This window comes from Furipterus horrens, unplaced genomic scaffold, assembly GCF_987537825.1.
Source record: "Furipterus horrens unplaced genomic scaffold, mFurHor1.1.pri manual_scaffold_10, whole genome shotgun sequence".
Classification (NCBI taxonomy): Eukaryota; Metazoa; Chordata; class Mammalia; order Chiroptera; family Furipteridae; genus Furipterus; species Furipterus horrens.
Window position 1 is genome coordinate 24,278,240 of NW_028327180.1, and position 8,203 is coordinate 24,286,442.

Genomic DNA, 8,203 nt, shown 5'->3' on the forward strand with positions numbered 1-8,203 from the left:
ATGACTTCTAGAAACTTATCTAGTAAAATAAATATCAATATGCACAGTGATTTTTTTTTTGGCTTTTAAACTTTAATCAATGGGATTAAAAAGTGGAAGTTGCTGCATTAGTGTTTGCTCACCCACTAATTTCTTTTTTTAAGTATATTTTATTGATTATGTTGTTACAGTAGTTCCAATTTTTTTCCCCTCTGCTCTTCTCTGCCCAGTACCCCCTTCCCTCCAGCAATCCCACCCCCCTTAGTTCATGTCCATGGGTCATGCATATACGTTCTTTGGCTTCACCCTTTCATGTATTATTCTTAACTTCCCCCTGTCTATTTTGTATCAATCGATTATGCTTCTTAGTCCCTGCACCATTTCCCCATTTCTCCTCCTTCCCACTCCAAGCTGATAACCGTCCAAATGATCCCCATACCTATGATTCTGTTCCTAGTCTGGTTTGCTTAGTTGGATTTTGTTTTTATTTTTTAGATTCAGTTGTTGATAATTGTGAGTTTGTTGTCATTTTAGTGTTCATAGTTTTGATCTTCTTTTTCTTAAGTAAGTCCCTTTGACATTTCATATAATAATGGCTTAGTGATGATGAACTCCTTTAGCTTCACCTTGTCTGGGAAGCACTTCATCTGCCCTTCCATTCCAAATGATAGCTTTGCTGGATAAAATAAGATTGGTTGTAGGTTGCTTTTTATCACATTGAATACTGCTTGCCAGTCCCTGCCGGCCTGCAAAGTGTCTCTGAGAAATCAGCTGATAGTCCTATTGGCACCCCCCTGTAGGCAACTCTCTGCTTCTCTCTTGCTGCCCCCAGGACTCTCTCTTTATTCTTCACCTTTGGCATCTCAATCATGATGCGTCCTGGTGTGGTCCTCTCTGGGTCCAGCTTGCCCGGGACCCTCCGTGTTTCCCAGACCTGTATGTCTATCTCCTTCGCAAAATTTGGGAAATTTTCCTCATTTTTTTCAATTCTTGCTTCTCATTCTGCACTGGTTGACTGTTTTTTTCTTACTTATGTTCCAAATCATTGATTTGAACCCTGGTTTCCTTCCCTTCACCATTGGTTTTGTGTGAATTTTCCTTCATTTCACTTAGCATAGCCTTCACTTCTTCTCTTATGCATTTGCCATCCTCAAGCATATCTGTCAAGCCTGTGAGCACCTTTATCACCAGTGTTTTGAATTCTGCATCTGTTAGGGTGTCTATCTCCTCATCTGTGAGGTTGGCTATCTCCTTGTCGCTTAGTTCTCCCACTGGAACCTTGATCCATTCCCCCTTTTGGGCCATACTTCTCTGTCTCCTCATTCTGACAGACTCCTGTGTTTGTTTGCCTCCACATCCCAGGTAGAGCTGTCACTCCTGTTACATTGTAAGGGGCAGAGCCTTAGGGATTCTTCAGTACAGGGCGACCTGTTTCACCACGTTGCGGCACTGTATATGGCGGAGGGGTCCAAGAGAGAACAATGCCACTTGCCCAGCACTAGCCCCTTTTCCAGGCACCTCTCCCACTTCCGCACTGGACTGGCACCCCTTTAGCTGCTGCCCTGGTCTTCATTCCCAGAGTGGTGGGTCTGTGGACATTCTAGGACTGTGAGGGCCCTTAAACAAGTGGTCTCTGCTGAGACTGGCAATTTTGCCTGACCCTAACCCCCACTGGTCTGCACAGTCAGAAGCAATGAGGCTTGATTTTCCCCAGTGTTGGGACCGTGGGCTGCGAGGTCTGGTGAGGAGCTGGAAACGCTCCCCAGGTGTCCCTCCTGACTTTTTAAAACGTGTCTGCTTTCTGCCAGCCTGCTGCTGCTGCCGCTGCTGCCACCACTGCTGCTGCCACCACATCGCATCTTCTCTGCCCCAACTCTGCCCCTCCAACCTATCTGGATGAGTATTTCTTCTTTATATTTTTGTTTGCTTGACTTCCATGCAGTTTGATTTTCTGGAACTTCTAGTTGTTTCAAGTTTTGAGGTAGTTGTATTCCTTCTTAGTTGTGGAGGGAGATGCAGCGTGTCTGTGTATGCCTCCATCTTGGCCGGAAGTTGCACAGTGATCTTGATGTATGTGCATTCACCAAAGTATTATTTGTAATAGTTTAATAGTTTCCATAGATGTCCCCAAAAGCCAAGAACAATATGATAGTAGCCAAGGAACTGGGCCACCAATGTCTCTGTGATCCTGTCATCATTAGCCAGGCACCACCATTCCCATAAGGTATTTTAAAAAGTAGTTGGAAAATGCCCACTCTAAGGAAAATGTCATTGAAATGGGAGTTTCCTGTTAGTGAGTAACGATACTCTCAGCACACTCTTCAAAGCAAGAAAATCACTGGCAAAACTTGATATGTGTCCTCAGGAATTTGAAGGACGTAGGAACTGTTGGTGTCTGATTAGCACTGACTCCTGGCCAAGCTACAAGAGAGAAAGCTTTTAACCCTTTTCGCCAAATCTATTGCCCCCAGAACACAACAAGGACACCAGCCTGTTAAACCAAGCACGCCGTTGACCGGAGACAGCCAACTGACCTGGAGTCTGCACGATCCTTCGCCATGTGGGAAGGCCACCCTCCCCTCCACACCCCCACTCTTATTAGGGATTTCTGGACCCAAGGGTAGGTAGGACGACGACCATGTCCAGCTTGAAGCAGCTAGAGGAGCTTGAGACCTTCGCCCATTGTCCTTTACAAGATTACAAAGGGTCCTAATATTTGAGGGGGGGGAATAGTTAATTTTTACAAACCAGGGGTATGGACTTGGGGGGGATTGCTGGGGGAGGGGGGTGCTGGGTGGAGGGGAGCAAGGGGGAGAAAATTGGAACTGTTGTAACAATATAATCAATAAAAAACATTTTAAAAAAAAAAGAGAGAGAGAAAGCTTTGCTGGTAACCACCTGATTTTACAGAATTTGGTGGTGCAGTCCTGAATATGTATTTCTAAGCTTATGGGCTAAGTTGTGTCCGCTCAAAATCCATGTTGAAATCCTAACTCAGTACCTCATAATTTTATGGTACTTAAATATTGTGTCTTTAAAGAAGTAAAATGGGGTTATTAGGTCATATTCTAATCAAATATGACTAGTGTTCTAATACAAAGGCGAAAACTAGACAGACACATACAGAGGTACGATCATATGAAGACACAGAAAGAAGGTGGCCACCTACAGGCCAAAGAGAAAGGCCTCAGAGGAAACCAACCCTGCCACCGCCTTGATCTTAGATTTCTAGCCTACAGAAGTATGAGAAAATAAATTCTTGTTGTTAAACTACATGGTCTGTGCTACTTTGTTATGGAAGTCCTAGAAGACTGATACTCTGGTGGACCCCAAGGAAGCAAACTAATTTTGGTATGTCTTAATAGGGACTCCACCCAAGAGGACCATCAGGTGAGTGTCTCCCAAGAACAGGAAAGAGAAGAGAGTAGGAAGTTATTAGGCATTAAAAAATTAACTTTGGAGTACTCTAGCAGAATTTTCTGGTAATCCATTGAAGAATCACATAAGAAAATAAACATTTACCATCTGCCATACCCAAACAGCATCAATGCTAGATTATAACTGTACAAATTGAATAGAACCATTTCTTTCTTCTTAATTCTCTTTCCGCCCCTAAGTTTCTGACTCTAGGGTAAGGGTAGTGGTAAAATTATCTGAGCAGGAAGTGGAGGAAAAAATTGAGGAGTTGACCCCCCATTCCTCCTCATTACAAGTTCCTCGGTCTGAAGTAAATTTAACCTGGGCAATGGAGGAGCCGTAAATTATATAAAATTTGGAGATGGAATACTAGTGTGGGCTAGAATCTTTATAATCATCAGTAGAAAGTGATGAAAACTCCAGGAGAACAGCCTTGGAGTAAATGTCCTACTTGAGAGACTCAGTTTAATAAACAGTGGTGAGAAAGACTGATGATATTTCCTACTACAATCAAGTACATCCATGGCTTTAATAAATTAGTTAAAACCAATTAAATACCAGAAATAATATAGATGGATGATATGAGATATTTATTATATAATAATTCAGATCAACATCCTTTGTAGCCAATATAACTACAAAGAGTGGATAACTGACCATTCTGCCTCCAAGTTCTTCTCTTAATTCATACATTTCTTCATTGTTCATTTATTTACTCAACAAATAGTTTTTGAACATATCTCATATGCCAACATTATGCTAGGCTCTGGCAGTACAATGATGAAAAAACTGCATATCCTTGGTGACTTCACAACATGGCAGTAAGATGGGAAATGTTATTATTTTATAAGTAATGATGTAGAAGGTAAAATAAGTCACTTGCTCAAGCCTCTGAGTCAGCAAGGAAGGCACACAGGCCACTCTAAATCCAATTCTGAACTCAAATTCTACTTTCTTTCCATCATAAGACTGATTCTTATTCCTTTGAAAAATTATCATAATTGAGTGTTTGTAGTTCCTTCCTATATAATAGGATGGAAAGGTTAAAGAAAAGCCATGTGTGTCCAGGTGTATAAACCTTACCAGGAACAGTTCATTTGTGTAATACAGCATTGAGATTAAATGATTGCTAAAACTTCCTGAAGTTCTATTTTTCTTTAATTCTAAGCTAACAACTAAATTGTAAGATTTGCTAAATTGATGCAAAAATTAATAATAAAATCTTTAACTTTGAACATGTTATACCATTGGCTCACAAATTTTATTACAACTAAGACAGAGAGACATAACTGAAGTTACTATTCATAACATTATATTATAAAATGAGAGTACATGTTATATCAAGTTAAAATTTTGAAACCAACGGTAAGATATATTATTATTATTATTTCATTGCAGCCCATTAAAAACATCAAATTACATTGACTGTATTACTCTAAGGCTGTTAATATTTAGATTATATTTTGCCTTTAGCCAATGTCATCCCGGTGTTTACTGCTGCCACTTCAAATATTCTTTTAAAATTCTAAATTTCTTTTTTATTATAACTATACCTATGATTATGATTATCAATCCTTTCTATATAATAATTGAAGATCTTGTATACCCAAAATGAAACTTTTCAACTTTTTATATATAGTCGTTATTCTCTGAGATCTCTAGAAGTAAAATATTAAGTCCTTGTTGGAAGGACTTATACTTAGAACAGATAGTTATACCTTCACTCCCTTGATAATCTAGATGTGTTACTTGAAAAGAAAAGAAAACTATTTATGGATCAAGTTTTTTTAATTCACCAGCTTCCTTACCACCCCAAACAGAATAAAGCTCATGGTACAAAGTAGTAGCTGTAATAAATAATTGCTGAATAAATTAATAAGTAGGTAGCACAGGAGAGAATATATGCTAGGGAACACTAGTCCATGCTCTAATTTAGTACCAGTGATTTAAGAAAATTTTTTCCACCTCCATATTTCTCATTCATCATTTCATTAGTTCATTCAACTGTATTTTCTTATTATCTAAAAAGTGTGCTTAACCTTAAATACAGAGAATAATAAAATAACGTTTTTCTTGGCTTAAGAAACTCACTGTTAAGGCAGAGAAATATGGTAGTGAGATGTTGAATTGCCATGATCTCAAGTAAATCATTTCTAAAAGTAAATGTTACTAAGACTGCTTCTGTGAGTGTAAAGGCATTTAGGAAAGACAGAAGAAATAACTGAACTTGCTCTTAGAATATGAGAAGAGTTTCCTACATGAAGAAAGGGGAGTGAAGAAATTTAGGCAGAGGGAAGGGAGGATGTAAAAGCATAGCATTGTCCAATAATAAGGATAAGAAATAAAAATTTGAGCTTAACTGAAGCTTACTTGGGACCTGGTGAGTTAGTCTATGCATGAGACTGGGTGCCTTAAATAACAGAAATTAATTTTCTTACAGTCCTGGGGGATAAAAGTCACAGATCAAGGTGCCCACCAACTTGGTTGGGTTGCTTTCTCATTGTGTCCTCATATGGCGAGAGAAAGAGAAAAATTTCTCTTTAAAATTATTATTATTTATTATTATTATTACTATTATTATACCACCAATTCTATTGGATCATGCCCCACCCTTATGACCAATTTAACCTTACTATCTCCTAAAGGCCCTATCTCCAAATACCAGCCACATAGGAGATTAGGGTTTCATAAATTTGAGGTGGGGAGGGGTCAGAGGTGGCATGGACACAATTCAGTTCATGCCACCTGGAGTAGGAGAAAAGTAATAGATATTATAACTCTAAGAGAAAACTAAAGTCAGGTTATGAAAGGCTAAAATTCCATTTTTATTTAGCTAGAATTGCTAATTAGATAGATATGGCCTCGCTGAAAGGTTTAGAGGAAAGTCCACTCAAAGGAAAATGAATAGTGTGGGAATTAGAGATTAAGGGGGTATGAGGGAGGCAAAGTCAGGGGGACTAGATCAATTGGCATGGTTTGTGAGAAAGAGAGACACTGAGGGTGATTGCTGGATTATAAATTTGGGGAAATGGAGGAATCAGTGGTGATACTTTTAAGTGAACTGACAAATGCCAGGTAGGTGCAGAATTAAGATGGAGACAGAGAAGGAGAGAGACACTGAGCAAGTTTGGGTATGATGACTCTGAGCTATCTTTAGAATTTAACTGATCTGAATATGAAAATGCTATTCTGAGAATCTCAAGAGAACAGAGCCAAAGACTGAACTCAAGAGAACATTTAAAGTATTAAAAAGAAGGAAGAAGAGAAGGAAAAAGAAGATGTAGAACCTAAGGAGACTGAATTGGAGGTCCTGACAGAGAGGAAAATACCCAGAGAGTGGTGGCATGAAAATCAAGTGTGAGCACAGTTTCAAGAATGTTATCTATCTCAAATAACCAGAGATGTTACATAAAACAGAGAGAAAATGGGCCATCAATGTAGGGGACTGCTCCTTGTGGTTTGGGGAATTATAGCCCAAGCCATGAGCCAGCATCCCCCAACCCCCAACCAGGGAGGCCTTTAAGTCTCAACAGAAAACTGGAAGGCTGAAGCAGACAGGACCAAAGGCCACTCAGAGGGTTCCCATGGAAATTGGATTTTAAAAATGCATATTATGCTTTAGAGCTTGCTCCACTTTTCTTATCTCTTAGTTAACCATAAACAATGTGTAGCTAAAAATGTATGAAGTCTTGCAACTGATGTTAGCATGGCATCAGGATGTTTAATAGACCCTGACACAGCCTGGTTACTGTGTTCTCTATATTGATATCTGTAATCAGTAACTGTCAACTGTAATCCAAGCATCTGAAAGCTTATTCATGATTCATAAGTCTTCATCTTGTATCTCCCGAATCCCCTCCTCAATAAAAGGCATGGGAGATGGAAGTTCTCTTCTCTTCTCCACTAGAGAGATTAGCCACCTCCCATTTCCCCCAGACAAAATACAGTGTCCTGGATAGATCTATTCTGCCATGGTCATGAAACCTCTGCTGGACAGAGAGTTTCCAACTGAGCTGGGGCATTGGAGGCAGGACAGCCTCACATCAAATTCTCCAATTAGGAGAGAATTGCAACCTTTATAGAGAAAAGTTTCAGCAGAATGGTGGAGGCAGAATACTCTTGCAGGTAGAGCCCAGGTGTTTCTTACTACCATATTCCCACTACCAAGCATACGACCCAACACATACATATGCTCAATAAGTATTTGTGAGGACAAAGTTAGAAACAGATAAATAATTTAGAAAAGAAAAAGATGAGATGGTGAATGTGTAGGTCCTAAAGTTGGAATAAAAAGGATAGATTCTGGTCGTTACCAAGGCTTTTAGAATGCAGTTTCTCATTTGCCGTGGACATGACCACAAAACATTTTCCCACTAGGTTTTTTCTGCTACGTTGCTAGCTTTCAGCCTATTGGGAACATTTAAAAAATAAATAAATAAAAGGATAGATTCATACTTAGAAAAGAAGGAAGAATCAAAGAAAGATTTTTTCTATTATTTTAGAAAGGGATAGAAACACCTTAATTCCATGTAAAGATGATTATTAGAAACCATTAAATATGGAGAAGAAACAGAACTAATGGACCAAGATGGCTAATAGGATCTTCATCTATCTGTGTTATCAGAAGAGCAAGATATTCATAGAAAAATAAAAGTGATTTAGGGAGTACAACTCTCTCACAGTCACCAGGACAACAATAATAATAGCTAAGATTGATTAGTACATATAAGTTTTATATATATTAAAAGCATATATAACATTAATATATATATATATATATATATATATATAAAATCTTAAAATGTAA

General features: G+C 38.7%; 1 non-coding gene across 1 annotated transcript; it reads left to right on the forward strand.

Moving 5' to 3' along the window:
• The first annotated feature begins 7,699 nt into the window (after nt 1-7,699).
• LOC149999373 (small nucleolar RNA SNORA32) lies at nt 7,700-7,818 on the forward strand. The gene has a single exon (XR_016513816.1). It is a non-coding gene; the product is annotated as a small nucleolar RNA SNORA32 (small nucleolar RNA).
• Nucleotides 7,819-8,203: the final 385 nt, after the last annotated feature.